At 44.7% G+C, this 18,160-nt stretch overlaps 1 long non-coding RNA gene across 4 annotated transcripts in view; it reads right to left on the bottom strand.

Annotated features, from left to right (window-relative positions):
• Positions 1 to 3,212: 3,212 nt before the first annotated feature.
• Positions 3,213 to 18,160, bottom strand: part of LOC115892256 — an 88,669-nt gene continuing 73,721 nt past the window's right edge. For all 4 annotated transcript variants that reach the window (XR_004052149.1, XR_004052148.1, XR_004052150.1 and 1 more), the window contains 2 exons: positions 8,607 to 8,734; positions 3,213 to 3,335 (listed from right to left, as the gene is read on the bottom strand). This is a non-coding gene — a long non-coding RNA (uncharacterized LOC115892256). The remainder of the gene's footprint in view (positions 3,336 to 8,606; positions 8,735 to 18,160) is intronic.

Genomic DNA, 18,160 nt, shown 5'->3' with positions numbered 1-18,160 from the left:
AAAAAAAAAAAAAAAAAAAAAAAAAAAAAGAAAAAGAAAAAGAAAAAAAGAGGTGCATGGCAGGAGTGTGCTGGGGAGCTCAAGGAAAGCACCAAAGACCAGATCTGGCTGGAGACCCTCAAGTCTGATCCCAGGGAGGCTCTGGAGCATGCACCACAGCACAGAAGTGGCCTCACCTTGGTCGCCCTTAGATCTCTGTGCTAGCACGTCCCTGGCTGTTGGCTGTTCTCAGGAAGGAGCTGAACAGCAACCACCTGGACCAGGTGACTGCCCTTCAGCTGAGGTCAAATCTCTGCAGAAAGATCATCTATGAGGTAGGAATGAGCATCCTGGGGAAGGGGATCTGAGCAGTGCACCCACAGTAATTCCTACACGGTGTAAATGTCTTTAAAGAAAAGTACCAGGGCTGGGCATGGTGGTTCATGCTTGTAATCCCAGAACTTTGGGAGGCCAAGGTGGGAGGATTGCTGAGCCTAGGAGTTTAAGGCTACAGTGTGCCATGATTGCACCACTGCACTCCAACCTGGGTGACAGAGTGAGACCCTGTCTCTAAACAAAACACAAAACAAAACAAAACAACACCCCCAAACCCCCCAGAACATCCTGTTGTGAACAGGCCTATGCAAAACTACTCCCAAAGGCCAAAGAAGCTGAGCATCTGAAGAAAGAGGCTGACAAATCAAATTCCTGAAGTACAAAAATTTAATATTGCTTAAGGAAGAACAGGCATGTTTGGGTGGCAGGGAGATGAGATGGTGAATCCCACACTGTTACCTCCCAGACCCAAGGCTTACATGCAATAGGAGAGAATGGTATAAAAGCCCTTTTATACTGTGGGTTATACAAGGAATTGAAGTTGATTGCTTAGAAGAAGAGAAGGATTTGACTAAGGGCAGGGTTTAGGTGAAAGTAGAAACTGTAGGCACATTTCTGGAGCTGGCTTTCATCAGAGGTCAATTTGGCAGGTAAGTAACCAAGATGAAGTGTCCTTATCCTCCGCACTCCATCCCCCTAATTTGGCTCTTACAATCTCACGCGCCTTCCTCTTCCGCGATGGTCCCTGAGCCTTTAGGGAGGAGGTTGGGGTGAACATGTTGCATCAATGTGTTTTCTACTTTTTAAAGCAGAGGCCACAGCAACAATACAGCAGGCTTTGTAGAAATCATCAGCAGGCTTTGTGGAAACAGTAGGCTTTGTAGAATCATCTTCAGAATACTGTGATTTTGGTTAATTCAGAAGTACTACAATGAAAGATCTATAACATTAATAATTTGAATAGTAGGAATAGAATGCACACAGTATACAATAAAAATTGTTGTTGCATTAGAAGCCAACTAAAACTATCATAAAGAAAATGAAAACCCATTTATTCTTTGGATACTTGTAGTCAGGAAATAATTCAGAATTTAGTCCAAATTGTAGGTAAATAATAAAAACCTCAAAAACAATGTTTAGGGCTAGAATCTAATAACAGGTGTACCAGAGTTTTCTTCTAAAACCTAATTTTTTTATCTTCAGTTTCCACATTTCTACAAAAGATAAATTATAGTAGGACCAGTTTATTTGCAAAATAAATTTTAATCTCATTATACTTGGTCTGATTACTATTGTTTGAGACAGAGTCTCACTCTACTGCCCAGGCTGGAGTGCAGTGGTGTGATCTCAACTCGCTGCAATCTCTGCCTCCCAGGTTCAAGTGACTCTCCTCCCTTAGCCTCCCAAGTAGCTGGGATTACAGGTGCATGCCACCATGCCCGGTTAATTTTGTATTTTTAGTAGAGATAGGCTTTTACCATGTTGCCCAGGCTGGTCTCGAACTCCTGATCTCAGGTGATCCACCTGCCTCAGCCTCCCAAAGTGCTGGGATTGCAGGCGTGAGCCACCGTGCCCAGCCGTAACCTGATTATTTGCAATGATGTGCAGAAAGAATAGTGATTGGCCATATAGCCTCTTTTAAAATTGGCTTTGCTGGACATTTCACGAGTAATTTTGGACTAGATGTTTAGAAACACCAAGGGCAGGAAGCAAAATCAATAATTTGCCATCAGACTGTGCTTGTAGTACCTGTATAACCACCCAACGGGTTCTTCTTGCCCATTGCACAGACAAAACCAATTCACTGAGTCCATGGTATTGCAGTAGAGGTTTAATTAAATCAGAGCAATCCAAGGGGTAGGGCTGGGATTATTAATCAATCTCCCTAATAACTCAGGGGCCAGGATTTTTATGGATAGTTTGGCAGGCAGGGGGCTAGGGAATGGGTGCTGCTGATTGTTTGAGGATGAAATCATAGGGGAAGATGGTCCTCATGCACTAAGTCCATCTCTGGGTGGGGGTCACAGGACCAGAAATCTCAGGACCTCTGGCCATGTGACTCCTGAGGAGCAAGAGATTATAGAAAGGCAAGCTGTGGGACAATACTGGTTATCAGTCAGCTACACCTGCATTTTAGCATAATTCAGGCCCCTCTCATAATCCTAATCTTGTGGGCTTTCATTTGTCTTACAAAGGTAGTTTCAGTCCCTGAGCAAGGAAGGGGTTCATTTTAGGGAGACAGTATTATCATCCTTGCTTCAAAGTTAAACTATAAACTAAATTCCTCCCACGGCTAGCTTGGCCTATGGCCAAGAGTAAGCAAGGACAGCCGGCCTGAGGCCAGACATGAGATGAAGTCAGCCATGCTGGACTTCTCTCATATTCATAATCTTTGCAACAGCAATTTCACCTGTATGAACTGGGTGAATTCCCCCATCTTCCTGAGATCCCCACATAACTTGAGGTTCCTGGGCCTGTCAGAAAGTGACATTCTTTACTTTCCACAGGTAAGGGACCTTAAAAGGAAAGTGTATGGAAAATATACCCAGTCTTGAGTAAAGACTGGGTTGAGGAAAGTAAAGAATGTCACTTTCTGACAGGCCCAGGAACCTCAAGTTATGTGGGGATCTCAGGAAGATGGGGGAATTCACCCAGTTCATACAGGTGAAATTGCTGTTGCAAAGATTATGAATATGAGAGAAGTCCAGCATGGATGACTTCATCTCATGTCTGGCCTCAGGCCGGCTGCCCTTGCTTACTCTTGGCCATGGGTGCAGCACACCAACATGGCACAAGTATACATATGTAACAAACCTGCACGTTATGCACATGTACCCTAGAACTTAAAGTATAATAAAAAAAAAATAAATAAATAAATAAAAGAGAAAATATACCCAGTCTTTTTTTTCCAAGAAGATTCTTATCAGCTCCATAAAGTCAACTTCAATTCCTCAAATAAGTCGTATTTGAATTCATTCCGCTGTAAGCCTTCAAAGAGTAACGAGCATCTCCAATGGTTCCTGTTACGAAAGAAAACCGAATCTGATTGAGCTTGTGCCAATAATTATATTGCCATAAGTGAAAATACTCACAAATAGTTTCCAAATGTTGGAGAATTCTTGTAGGGAGAAAGGTCAGTTTCACTCACAAAAGTATACTTGGTCAATTGTTGTTAGTTATAAATAGCTCAAAAGAAAGGTTTTCCTGATGCTGCTTCTATCAGAGTGGCAGTCTTCCAAACAGGATATTGTCTGTTCACTTTGGAATTGCCATGCAGAAAGCAAGCAGTTCTTTGTCGATCAGGCGAGAGCTGTTTATTAGGCACTTGTAGAGTCCAGCAGCTCCTTAAGATGGAGCAGGGACCCCTCTTACGGGCTTACTCGGTCCCCATCAGCCAGTATGGAGATAAAGGAAAATCTTGACTTCCTTCAAGGGAAATTCCAGGCATCTAGCTAGCCTTGAGAAGTATATGAGCAACTTGATCAACAAGAAGGTAATGGTAGCTTAAAACAACAGCCAAGGAAATTGGAGTCCTAATGTATTTGGTTTCCTACGAAAACTAAAGAAAGATAACATCTTAACATACGTCTCTGAGTTGTTTTCAGAAACCTGGACCCCCACCAGAAAATACTAAAAATACAAAAATTAGCCGGGCGTGGTGGTGTGCGCCCATAGTCCCAGCTACTTGGGAGGCTGAGGCAGGAGAATTGCTTGAACCCGGGAGGTGGAGGTTGCAGTGAGGCGAGATCATGCCATTACACTCCAGCCTGGGCGACAAGAGTGACACTTCCGCTCAAAAAAAAAAAAACAAAAAAACAAAAAAGAGAAAAGGAAACCAAAAGCCCTGCTCCCCAGTTAGTTACTCTCATCGTTACTCTCATCATCCATTTTAGTAAAGGCTCCTCTGGAAGCTGATGATAGCAGTCTCCTTCAGACTGTACCCTCTGGTTTCTCTACTTTGTTTTGCTCCTCCCCCACAGTTACTAGGTTTTTGGTAACCACAATTCTCAGAAGTACTTTCTATTGTCACTACATGATTTCATTCTTGGGAGGTGGCTCTGAGCTAGTGGCTGAGACTTACATTCACTGAAATCTAAGCTTAGTGTAGCTTCAAGATTGAAGCCAGCACTCTGTTTTAATTTTACTTTAGCTATGATAGGTAACAATAACTATGGGATTGAATATGACCCTTTTTTCTTATTTTGTTTGTGTTTTCTTAGGCATCCAGTAAACTGACTCCTCCAAGATTTGGATCCATTTCTAAATTCCACTGCAAACTTTGCCTTCAGTAACTGCAGCTCTGTGCCATGGGTAACTACGTGGCCACCCAGGAATCAGAGTTTCCTCATTCCCCATCTTTTTATTTTTTTGCTTTCTATACATTTAATTGTATCTATTTCATTGTGAAAGAAAACAGAATCTCCCAGCCCCAAACTCACTATGGCTAAGGCAAGTGAAGTTTGAGAACGTAGTCCCATAATACTGCTTTCCTTTTCCCCCCAAACACATAGCTGTAATTTCACAACCCTGTGTCATTGCCTTATCATTGGGGTCAAGCAGAATACCCCAGTGACAGAAGGCCACATATCTTCCCAGATGGCTTTCCTCATAAGTTGTTCACAAGGAAATTCCTTGTGAGCCCCTAACTCTTTCAGGAGAAATATTGTAAACAAAAAGTAAAATTTTAAGCCCCCCAACCAACCGAATAGAGCCCCTCTTGTCCAAGGGGATCCCACCTAAACCTGAAAAACGAATTCAGGTCATGATGAGAAGGGAGGGGGTCAGACACACCTCATTATATTTCTTCCCTTTGGAGTTCAGGCACAAGTGACCAGCATTAACATTAAAACAGAGCTCCTGGCTGGGCACAGTAGTTCACATTTGCAATCCCAGCACTTTGGGAGGCCGAGGTGGGCAGATGACATGAGGCCAAGAGTTCAAGACCAGCCTGGCCAACATGGCAAAACCCTGTCTCTACTAAAAATACAAAAATTAGCTGGGTATGGTGGCGCACACATGTAATCCCAGCTACTCAGGGGGCTGAGGCACAAGAATCGCCTGAACAGAGGAGGCAGAGGTTTCAGTGAACGGACACTGCACCACTGCACTCCAGACTGGGTGACAGAGTGAGACCATATCTCAAGAAATAAGAAGAATAATAGAGATCCCAAGACTGACGGAACAGACTCTTTGTAGCAATAAGATAACTGACTCCAACCTGACTCTGGTATGGCATCACATAATAGATAACATGCCCTAAAGGAAATCAAAGTATTTTATCCCCAAATGTATTTCTTTGACATATTTTGGAGTGGCCCTGCAAGGCCATCTCTTGTGGGGGAAATCTATAGAGCATCCTCTTTCCAGCCTGGGCGCAGTGGCTCATGCCTGTAATGCCAGCACTTTGGGAGGCTGAGGCAGGCAGATCATGAGGTCAGGAGTTCGAGAGCAGCCTGGCTAATATGGTGAAACCCCATCTCTACTAAAAATACAAGAAAAAAAAAATTTAGCTGGGTGTGGTGATGTGTGCCTGTAGTCCCAGCTACTCAGGAAGCTGCGGCAGAAGAAACACTTGAACTTGGGAGGCAGAGGTTGCAGTGAGCTGAGATCACGCCCCTGCACTCCAGTTTGGGTAACAGAGTGAGACTCTGTCTCAAAAAAAAAAAAAAGTGAACATGGTGGGTCAGCACCCAAGATGGAGTTGCTTTAGCCTGCAAAGAATCTCTGGGATGTGGGAAGTTAGAGGTGGAGAGTGGGGGCAAGGAGAGAAAGGGTGCTGGGCAGAGGGGAGATTGGAGACAGTAAGAGCTCTGGAGCACAGTGCCTGTGAAAATGAGTTCATTAAGGGAAAGAAGGATTCCCCAGGTCCAGCTGAGAAGGAAGTGGCTTTAAGGAGGGCCCCTGTAAGCCTACTCAGAGCCATGGGAAGAAGGCCTGGAGCTTTATTTTTAAAATTTTTATTTATTAAAAAAATTTTTTTTTGAGACAAGATTTTATTCTGTTGCCCAGACTGAAGTGCAGTGGCACAATCACAGCCTTGACCTCCAGGGCTCAAGTGATTCTTCGACCTCGACCTTCCAAGTGTGCATCACCATGCCCGGCCCTGTCTGTCTTTTTAGGGAGCCAGGCTCATAGATTTCTAGACAGAAATATCTTGGGGCTCAAGCATCCAAGGGTTAGATCAGGGACAGCGGATGAGCTGGCACACAGTGGAGAGGGAGGTTAGAATCCCACAGGGGCAGAATATTGTGAGAATGAGGAGGGAGTGGAGGGCACGCATATATTGCAGAGGCAGCAGTGGAGCTGAAGGCAGGAAACCTGCAAAAGAGGAAGGGAGTTCGAGAGCAGGAGGGTGGGAGGTGGTGTCTGAGCAGAGGAAGGTTATGAACATCGGGTTGGGGGAAGGGAGGAAGATGCAGGGCGACATGGGTGGGAATTAGACATGGGGGAAAGAGGTTTCCAAAGTGAAGGCTGGTCTTTTCCTTTGTCCGACAATGACCTGGGAGCGATTTGGGCAGTTTGCTCTGAAAAAGGGGTCTGGGTGGGGCCGTGGCAGCATCGTGGGGGTGGATAAGAGGTGCTGTGGAAAAACAAAATCTCCACTATCACTCTCTAAGACCTCCTTCAGTCCTGCTTGCCCCTTAGTAGGACTCCAAGTGAGTTGGTGGTTCATGAAAATACCAGATCCCAGCAAGAGGCTAAATAGGAGCCTGGGCATGGGGACAGGAAGGAGGAGGGAATCCAGGGCCCTGACAGCATAGGAGGTGTGGGAGACGGCTTAGCCCCAAGAATGGAAAGGACAGGTTTGGGAGGACGGGCATCCAGGACCCTAAACTTTGACAGTGGGGAGCTCCAAAAATCCAATAAATCAATCAGAGGCAACAAGGCTCCCACTCAAATTCTTGCAGTGCCTGGAGTCCCCCATGACTGCAGAAGTGGGGGTCGGGAATTGAGGGCCTGGAAGACCTTGGAGTATGCGCTGCCCAGAAGAATCAAGAAAAGGGGAGTGAGGAATGAGGGTTCAAATGCTCAGAATGCAGAAGGTTGCAGAAAATGGGTGTGCTGGAGTGGGTTAGAAGTTCCAGCATCTCAGAGTGTGCAGGACCCCTCCAGCGTCACTTTCTCCCTGCCAGGGCTTTCTCCCCAGCTGCAGAGCTTCAGCTTTCCTCTGTCCCAACCAAAAATTGTCCCTTCATGGCTTCTTCCTCAATGAACTCATTGTGAATCCTGTTTATTCCCCAACCTCAGTCTTTAAGGAGGCCATAGCTACTCCATCCTTGGTTTGATTCCTCTCAAATTAGGATACGCCCCTCAAGACACCCAGAGTTTGTCTTTATTCTCCAGGGATATTCCCCTCCTGAGGCGAGAAGTTCTCAAATATTCCTAGGATTCAACCCCAGAATCCTGTGCTCTAAACCCAGGCAGGCTCATGGCCCCTCAGCCCCGTGGAGGTCTCCCCAACAATGGGTTCTCCCCAGATTGAGAGACTTGCTCCTCAGCACACTGCCCACAGCCCACAGTCTCACCCCAACATGAGCAGGAAGTCACCCCAGAAACACAACATAACGTCACTCCAGCTAAGCAACACTTCATTTCCATAGCTTAAAGACAATTTTTTTTTTTTGACTGGAGGAGGTGTTAGTGAGACGAAAGTAATAGTCATAGATGTAAATTGCTCTGCGGTGATATGTAAGACCACAGAAACATCGTCAATTCAGGAAGAAAAACTTTAATGTAGTCTCAGAAAGATGGGTATGAATTGCAGAATTTGGCTGGGCATGGTGGCTCATGCCTGTAATCCCAGCACTTTGGGAGGCCGAGATGGGTGGATCACCAGACGTCAGGAGTTTGAGACCAGCCTGAACAATATGGTGAAACCCTGTTTCTACTAAAAATACAAAAATTAGCCAGGCCTGGTGGTGTATGACTGTAGTCTCAGCTACTCAGTAGGCTGAGGTAGGAGAATTGCTTGAACCTGGGAGGTAGAGGTTGCAGTGAGCTGAGATTGTGCCACTGCATTCCAGCCTGGGTGACAGAGCAAGACTCTGTCTCAGAAAAAAAAAAATAATAAAAAAATACAGAATTTATCATTAGTAATGCATTCACAATCTGCTAATTTTTTTAAAATTTAGTTTTTCAATTCACAAATAGCAATTGGACGTATTCATGCTGTTACTTTTTCATGTCGCATCATCTTTTTACCATTAGTATGTGATGTTGTTTTTTAAGATTTCCCTACTATAATGCAGAGATCATCCTAGATTTATAAATAGAAATTAAGCAACACTTACTTGTTTTGGTTGGTGTCCCATAATCTTTTTGAAGAAATGTATGTCATCTTTAGAATGCTTCCTCATGTACAACAGGTTGCATGTCAATGAAGCTGTTTTCCTTAGTACACATACCAGTATCTTCTTGACTGGAAACATCAACATGAGCCTTAAGATAGTCGCCTTGATCATTCCATATGCCATTAATTTATCTTCTAGCAATTTTCCTATCTCTTGGGTGAAATAATCAGCTCCCAACTCTGCTAAACTTTCCATGACCCAGTTCTGTATATATGACATACATGAATCCATGGAAAACATAATAAGCGGTTCTGTTGGTTTCACACCAAGTTACGTTATGATTAACCCGTGAAGAGAAGTCACGTGGGATTTACGTCGATCTGACAGTAAACATTGACAGTGGCCTGTCGATGAGTGTACGATGTGGTAAAATGGCACCAATTTCAGACGTCAGAGCTGGGGAGAGGCAAGGAACCCCATCTACTTCCGGGGCAGCAGGAGGTATGACTAAGAGGAAAAGACTTTACCATGCTCTAGTATGCAGGGCAGGAAATGGAGGCTTTTATACAAATGCTTCTGTGTATGAAGACTGAGTATTCTGAAGTTTCTATTGTGCGGTGGGCTGAATAAGGGCCCCCCACATAAATGGGAATTATAGCTTGTGACCCGTGAAAGTGACTTTCTATGACAAAAGGGCTTTCACATATGTGATAAGGTTAAATACCTTTTTTTGGTTTTGTTTTGTTTTTTGAGATGGAGTCTGGCTCTGTTGCTCAGGTTGGAATGCAGTGGGGTGATTTCCACTCGCAACCTCTACCTCCCGGGTTCAAGCGATTCTTGTGCCTCAGCCCCCTGAGTAGCTGGGACTACAGGTTCATGCCACCATGCCTGGCTAATTTTTGTATTTTTAGTAGAGACAGGGTATCACCATGTTGCCCAGACTGGTCTTGAACTGAACTCAGTAGATCTTCCAAGCTCAGCCTCCCAAAGTGCTGGGATTGCAGCACCATGCCTGGCTAGGTTAAATATCTCAGGGTTGGGAGGTTCTCCTGGATTATCTGGCTAGACCCTAATGGAATCACAAATGTCCTTTTATAAAATATTTATTTATTTATTTTTTGAGATGGAGTTTCGCTTTTGTTGCCCAGGCTAGAGTGCAATGGTGCATCTCGGCTCACTGCAACCTCTGCCTCCTGGGTTCAAGTGATTCTCTTGCCTCAGGCTCCCGAGTAGCTGGGATTACAGGCGTCTGCCACCACATCTAGCTACATTTTTTGTATTTTTAGTAGAGATGGGGTTCCACCATGTTGGCCAGGCTGTTCTTGAACTCCTGACCTCAGGTGATCTACCCGCCTCAGCCTCCCAAAGTGTTGAGATTACAGGCATGAGTCACTGCGCCTGGCCTACAAGTGTCTTTATAAGGGGGGAGGCAGAGAGATATTAAGTTCACAAGAAGGTGATGTGAGCCTGAATTTGGGGAGAAAGGGCAATGCGATATGTGGGCATGAGACAAGGAATGTCATAGACTCCACAAGCCAGAAGAGGCGAGAGCTCATCACCTTAGCAACCCCTAATGGCAGCCTTGTTTTAATTACACTTTTGTAAAATGGAAGGAGTCTTTCCAAAGCCAGCAGTGTGAAGGGTTGCCCTCTACTGGACACACAGATCCTGGCTGCTGTCAACCCGAATGGCCTTCCTAGGCTGCCGGCCCCAGCACCGGCCTGGGCATCCTCCTAAAGGCAGACATTTGTGTTCTCACCTGTTGGCTTTCTTTGTTGTTCTCACAAAGTCCCCATGCATGTCCTACAGAGAATCAGGTGGAAGAGAGGATGATATTGCTACCAATATCGTAGGAGTGTAAACCCTGCTGTGATATTGTTTTCAATATCTAGGTGGAAGAGGATGATATTACTCCCAATATCTCAGGTGGTGTACACCACCCTTGTGATATTATTCCTAATATTCAGGAGTGGGGAGTGAATGATATTATTCCCAATATTGCTGGGGGTGTACAACCTCCCCTGCTCCGTAATAGTGTGTTAAATATCCAGGGTGGGTGAAGATGATATTACTCCCAATATTGCAGGGAGTGTACACCCCCTTTGTAATATTGTTCCTAATATCCAGGGGGGTTGATATTACTCCAAATATCACAAAGGGTGTACACCCCCTTGTGATATTGTTCCTAATATTTAGGGGGGAAAACGATATTACTTCCAATATCGCAGGCGGTGTACAACGCCCCTATAATATTGTTCCTAATATTCATGGGGGGAGAGAATGATATTATCCCAATATCACAGGGGGTGTATACATGCGGTATTGTTTCTAATATCCAGAGGGGGATGAGATAATATTGCTCCCAATATCGCAGAACGTGTACACCCCCCCGTGATATTGTTCCTAATAACCAGAAGGAGAAGGATGATATTACTCCCAATGTTGCAGGGAGTGTACACCCCCTGTGATGTTGTTCCTAATATCCAGGGGTGAAGAGGATGATACTACTCCCAATATCCCAGGGGGTGTACTATACTCCTCCTGTGATATCGTTCCTAATATTCAGAAAGGGAGAAGATGATATTACTCTTTTCTTTTTTTTTTTTTGAGACAGAGTCTTGCTGTGTGGCCCCATCTGGAGAGCAGTGGCACAGTCTTGGCTCACTGCAACCTCCGCCTCACAGGTTCACGCCATTCTCCTGCCTCAGGCTCCCGAGTAGCTGGGACTACAGGTGCCCACCACAACGCCCAGTTAATTTTTTGTTTTTTGTTTTTTTTTTTGAGACGGAGTCTCGCTCTGTCACCCAAGCTGGAGTGCACTGGCCAGATCTCAGCTCACTGCAAGCTCCGCCTCCCGGGTTCACGCCATTCTCCTGCCTCAGCCTCCCGAGTAGCTGGGACTACAGGCGCCCGCCACCGCGCCCGGCTAGTTTTTTGTATTTTTTAGTAGAGACGGGGTTTCACCGTGTTAGCCAGGATGGTCTCGATCTCCTGATCTTGTGATCCGCCTGTCTCGGCCTCCCAAAGTGCTGGGATTACAGGCTTGAGCCACCGCGCCCGGCCAATTTTTTGTATTTTTAATAGAGATGGCATTTCACCGTGTTAGCCAGGATGGTCTCGATCTTCTGACCTCATGATCCGCTCGCCTTGGCCTCCCAAAGTGCTAGGATTACTGGCGTGAGACACCGTGCCCAGCCTTTTTTTTTTTTTTTTTTAAATAATTTTTTATATTTTAAGAGACAGAGTCTCGCTTTGTTTCCCAGGCTGAAGTGCAGTGGCATGATCTCGCTTCACTGCAACTTCCGTCTCCCAGGTTCAAGCAATTCTCCTGAGTAGCTGGGATTACAAGCGCACGCCGCCACGACCGGCTAATTTTTTGTATTTTAGTAGAGACAGGGTTTCACGGTGTTGCCCAGGCTGGTCTCAAACTCCTGAGCTCAGGCAATCTGCCTACCTCAGCCTCCCCAGGTGCTAGGATTACAGGCGTGAGCCACTGCGCCCGGCCGATATTACTCTTAATATCAGAGTGGATGTACACCGCCCCCATAATATTGTTCCTAATATCTGGGGGGGAGAGGATGATACTACTCCCAATGTCGCAAAGGGTGTACACCCCCATTATGATATTGTTCCTAATATCCAGGTGGGAAGATGATTATATTACTCCCAGTATCGCAGAGGGTCTACACAGCCCATGTGATATTGTTTCTAATATCCACGGGAGAAGAGGATGACGTTATTCCTGATATAGCAGGGGGCCTACACCCCCCACCCTGTGATATTGTTCCTAATATCCAGAAGGAATTGGATGATATTACTCCCAAAGTCATAGGGGGTGTGCACATCTGTGCTGTTTTTCTAATATCCAGTGGGGGAGAGGATGATATTACTCCCAATATTGCAAGGGGTGTACATTCTTCTGTGATATTGTTCATAATATCCAAGGGAAGAGAGGATGGATGATATTATTCTCCATACCACAGCAGATGTACAGCTTTCCTGTGATATTGTTTTTAATATCCAGCGGGGGAGAGGATGATATTACTACCAATATTGCAGAAGGTTTAGACACCCCCTGTGATATTGTTCCTAATTTCCAATGAAGGAGATGATGATATTACTTTCAATATCGCAGGGGGTGTACACACCCTGTGATATTGTTCCTAACATCCAGGGGAAGAGAAGATAATATTACTCCCAATGTCACAGGAGCTGTACACCCCCCTCTGATATTGTTTCTAATATCCGGGGGGTAGAAAATAAATGATACTACTCGCGGGACACAGTAGCTCATGCCTGTAATCCCAGCACTTTGGGAGGCTGAGGCAGGTGGATCATGAGGTCAGGAGATCGAGACCATCCTGGCTAACATAACAAAATCCCGTTTGTACTAAAAATACAAAAAATTAGCCGGACCTGGCGGCACGAACCTGTAGTCCCAGCTACTAAGGAGGCTGAGGCAGGAGAATCTTCTGAGCTTGGGAGGTGGAGGTTGCAGTGAGCCAAGATCAGGCCACTGCACTCTAGTCTGGGAGACAGAGCGAGACTCCATCTCAAAAAAAAAAAAAAAAGAAAAGAAAAGAAAAGAAAATGATATTACTCACAATGATATTACTTGCAGGGGGTTTACACCCCCCCGTAATATATTTCCTAATGTCCAGGGGTGGAGAGGATGATATTACCCCCAATATCACAGGGGGTGTACACTACCTCTGTGATATTGTTCCTAATATACAGAGGCTGGAGAGGATGATATTACTCCCAATATCTCAGAGGGTGTACACCCTTCCTGTGATATTGTTCATAGGGGGAAAGTGTGGTATTACTCTCGATATCCCAGGGAGTGTACAACCCCCCTTTGATATTGTTGCTAATATCCAGGGGAGGAAAGGATGATATCACTCCCAATATCACAGGGGGTGTACACCCTTCATATGATATTGTTCCTAATATTCAGGGGAGGAATAAATGATATGAATCCCAATATCGAAGGGGCATACACCCCCCTGCCATGATCTTGTTCCTAATATCCAGAGGGAAAAAGGATGATATTACTTCCAATATTGCAGGGGATGTACACTGTCAATGTGATATTGTTTCTAATATCCAGAAGGGAAGAGGATATTACTCCCAGTATCACAGGGGGTGTACACCCTTTCTGTGATATTGTTCCTAATATTCAGAGGAGGAGAGGATGGATATTACTCACAATATTGCAGGGGGTGTACACTCCCATGTGATATTGTTCATAATATCCAGGGGAGAAGAGGATGATACTGCTTTCAATATCACAGAGAGTGTACACCCACTCTGTGATATTGTTCCTAATATCCAGGGGAAAAGAGGATGGCAATAACCCAAATATCGCACAGGGTGTACACCCCCTTGTGATATTGTTTTTAGTATTGAGGGGGGAAAGAATGATATTACTCCATTTTGCAGAGGGTGTACACCACCCCTGTGATATTATTCCTAATATTCGGGGGGGAGAGAATGATATTACTCCCAATATTGCAGGGTGTGTGTGGGGGTGATCAGACCCAACACCAGGTCGTGGGGGTGACGGAAGTCTGGCGGAGTCAAAGGAATGAGAAAAGATAGTTTGGGAGGGAAAGTAGGTCCAGGGGGCCATCACGAGTGTGGAGGCTGTGAAGGCCCTGAGCTCTGGAAGCCCAGGCTATTTATTCGTGATCAAACAAAGAAACAGGTGGTGAGAAGGTGGGGGTCAAAAGGGCACGTTGCATTAAGCACATAATTGACAGCTGTGACAATTTAGCATATGCTCTGCACATGAGATACTGGAGAGCAGGTTCTTTTAACTCAAGATACAATCGATCCTAGGAGAGCAAGGAGCAAGGAGCCAGCAAGTCTATTCCAGAGCCATGAGCCCTGGATTCTATCCAAGCCACAAGGGGTTTGATGCCCTGGGCTTAGGTTATGGTGTATCAGGGTAGCCTTCCACCCTTTAGCACAGAGCTTGGTGTTCCAAAGGCTACAAGGGGTTTTAGACCCTGAGCCCTGGACATGTTCCAAGACTCTTACATTATAACAGACATGCAAGCCCTGCCTCAGCTTCTCCCAACACTCAGCTTTTCCCAACATGTCCCCATTTTCTTTTTTGTAAAACCACCACAGCTATCATTGCTTGTTCTTGACGGCGGCTTCCTCTTCAGAGGTGGCTTCCGCATTCACAGACTGAAAGGAGACAGCACAAGCACACAACCACCAGAACAAAATCCACAAATGTAGAGCATCCAATGGCCTTCAACTATAAATCTATTGGAATGGGATAAGAGTCTTTTAAGGATCTCAGTTATAATATACATAGATGGTGATGTCTTCTATTGTCCATTGTCCATTTAGAGACACAGGGATTCAAACTCCTTCCCTGTCTTTAATTATGAAGATAGTTTGATTTTTATCAAAGGTTGAATTAATACAGGTAAACAGGTGACATTCGGGGCATGTAATAAAGTATGTATTTATATCAAGAGTAACATTTCCTGTTGCTAGCACAATTTTGAATCCAAAAGTTCCTGTTGGAGAGATAAGAAAGAGCATTTTCATCCTTACCTCCCTCCCCTCTATTCCTTTTGTATTTGCCCTCTCAGATTTTGATTGGACTTTGAGCCATAGCTAACTTCCATAATTCAGAATGTTCCTGTCTGTCCCTGCAAATCTCTGCTAGTCTTTGCTAGTCTCTACTTTTGCACCTCTTTAGGTCACTGACCAGTACCTCTTTAGGGCACTGACCTTATATTGCTAGTCTTTGCTTTTGAAGCTCTTTAGGACACTGATCAGTACCTCTTCAGGGCACTGACCTTATATTGCTAGTATTCATCTATCCCTGTTTATCTCTATCTCTATTTATCTCTAGCTCTACTTCCTTAGTCCACTTACTTAGCTCACTTAGCTCTACTTACTCAGCTCTAGTTACTTATCTCTACTTGCTTATCTCTACTTATTTTATCTCTACTTAGCTCTTATTCAAAATAAGAGCTGGTTTGAATGCTTCTCACATATCTCTCCTTTCCCTTTTACAAGAGGACCCTTAATCCTAGAGGTTGCAGGAGGATGAAGGTCTGTCTTCTGTAACTTCTTCAAGCTGAATGGGGCCATGATACTCCTGCCTAACTATTAGGGTCTGTTGTGTTCAGGGTGGAGAGGAGCTCAGTTAGAAAGCACTGGTCTGTTAAGCATCTATAGGTAAAACCCTGGCGCTCCAGCAGTTTCTCAGCTTCCTGTGCAGTTTTCTTGATCTGTCTCCGTGTTATGGGGGTTTCACCCACACGGTTCATTCATCTCCTGCAAAAACACAAGCATACCCTCGACCCCACGTTAGTAAATCTAGTGAAACAGAAGCAAAAACTTTAGTGGTTGTAGCCAGGAGGCATGCCATTGCTGAAACATTTGTTAGCTCAGCTTCTGAGTTACTCTTTGGCTACTTATCATGAGGTAAAACTTTCCACTGATAATGAAAAACAGGTCCCTTCTAACAGAAGGCACAGAGAAAGCAAAATGAGGCTTCTTAAACCTTCAATTTGCACTGTACAAGTGGGTCCACTAGATGCTGTGGCTCATGATAGATCTTCAGATATTTGGTGGGCACCTCATTGTTGCAGTAAGTCTCTACCCCATAAATCGACAATAATAGGTGTAATAGGTCAGATTGTCCCTTCCTGGTAATCCAGCCCTCGACATGGTGAAATCAAGGAACTTTCGAAAAATTTCCGAAGCAGCTCCTACTCCAACAATACCAATGGATGCCTTTTGCTTAGGCCAGTGCTGGGGCCATTGATATATGGCAATAATAGAGACATTAGCTCCAGTCCTTCAGAGTCTTTTCCTTGAACAGTTACTGTGCAAACAGGTCTTTTGTCAGACACTTGATTAACCCAATATACAGCCTTTCCTGCTGGATTAGTAATACCAAAGCCTCCTGTTCTTTTCACTGTGCTGCTTTCTAGTTTATAAAACTCTGCTAGTCTTTGCTAGTCTCTACTTTTGCACCTCTTTAGGTCACTGACCAGTACCTCTTTAGGGCACTGACCTTATATTGCTAGTCTTTGCTTTTGAAGCTCTTTAGGACACTGATCAGTACCTCTTCAGGGCACTGACCTTATATTGCTAGTATTCATCTATCCCTGTTTATCTCTATCTCTATTTATCTCTAGCTCTACTTCCTTAGTCCACTTACTTAGCTCACTTAGCTCTACTTACTCAGCTCTAGTTACTTATCTCTACTTGCTTATCTCTACTTGCTTATCTCTGAGGTAACAGCAACAACTGAGCAATTCTTTCTCCTGGGGAGGCAGACCATGTCACTGAGGAACTAATAACTAATTGAATTTCTCTGGTATAATCAGAGTCAATTATTCCCATATGCACAGTGACACCTTTCAAGTTTAGACTACACATTCCAAGTAATAGACCATCTGTTCCTGAGGGTAAGGGTCCCCTAACTCCTATAGGTACCTTTTTTGGTGGCTCCACAGGAAGTAAGGAGATGGAAATTGTGCTGCAGAGGTCTACGGCAGCAGTGCTGTGGCAGGGGACAATTGTTGTACATTTGTAAGGGCATTGGCTGTGCCAGATATGCCTCGGTTTGTTTAGGGGCCAGAGGCAGGCCCCTCTTCCCATTTCCCAAAAGAGGTTGTCCTATAGTAACTGGAAATTGCCATGCTTCAAGGTCTCCCTCGACTCTAGCCTTTTGAATATAATTTTGTATAGCACCACCAATTGCTCCAGGTTTTAATGTTGTAACTACAGGAGAGGTAAGTTTTTCAGCTAATTCATTTTCTTGCCCATTAAAGAGAGAGAGGAGGTGGCCATTCACTTAATTCAGCAGGTGGAGCCGACGGGCTAATAAAACATACTTTTTTCAGTTTCTCTTTCTTTTATTTCCTCTGGTTTCTGTTCCTCACATTCAGAATCTGTAGAATCTTCTTCCTCATATGAATCTGCTTCATCATCTGTTTGAAATGGCTCAAGAGCTGCCTTTATTAGCGCCCACACTGACCAAATGGAAACTGGAATTTTTGCTCCATCTTTATACGCCTTTTAAAAAAATCTCTGCCAATTCTGTCCCATTCATCCAACTCCATAGTCCCTTGTTCCGGGAACCAAGGGAAAACTGCTTTGCTGTGCTAAAGAGTGATAACAAATTCTGAGTACTAACTTTCACTCCCCCTTAGTAATAAATGCCTAAAGAAATTTAAATAAGCAGACTGTTTGCTTTCACTTTGTCCCATTGTCACCCTGGTTCTTCTGAGTGCTCAGCTTTCCTGCTGAACTTCTTTTAGTCATCCATGGGTGTCCTTTAACAATGTGTCCTCCGCTTTCACACACTGTAGCGTTCCTTCACCGGGGTCTTTGTCGCCCCACGTTGGGTGTCAGGAATGTTGGGGTGATCGGACCCAACAACAGGTCGTGGGGGTGATGAAGTCTAGTGAAGTTAAAGGAATGACAAAAGACAGTTTGGGAGGGAAAGCGGGTCCAGAGGGCCATTGCGAGTGTGGAGGCTGCAAAGGCTCTGAGCTCTGGAAGCCCAGACT

Source organism: Rhinopithecus roxellana, chromosome 12 (assembly GCF_007565055.1).
Source record: "Rhinopithecus roxellana isolate Shanxi Qingling chromosome 12, ASM756505v1, whole genome shotgun sequence".
NCBI lineage: Eukaryota > Metazoa > Chordata > Mammalia > Primates > Cercopithecidae > Rhinopithecus > Rhinopithecus roxellana.
The sequence above is the reverse complement of the archived record's forward strand: the minus strand, read 5'-3'. Positions and strand labels throughout refer to the sequence as shown.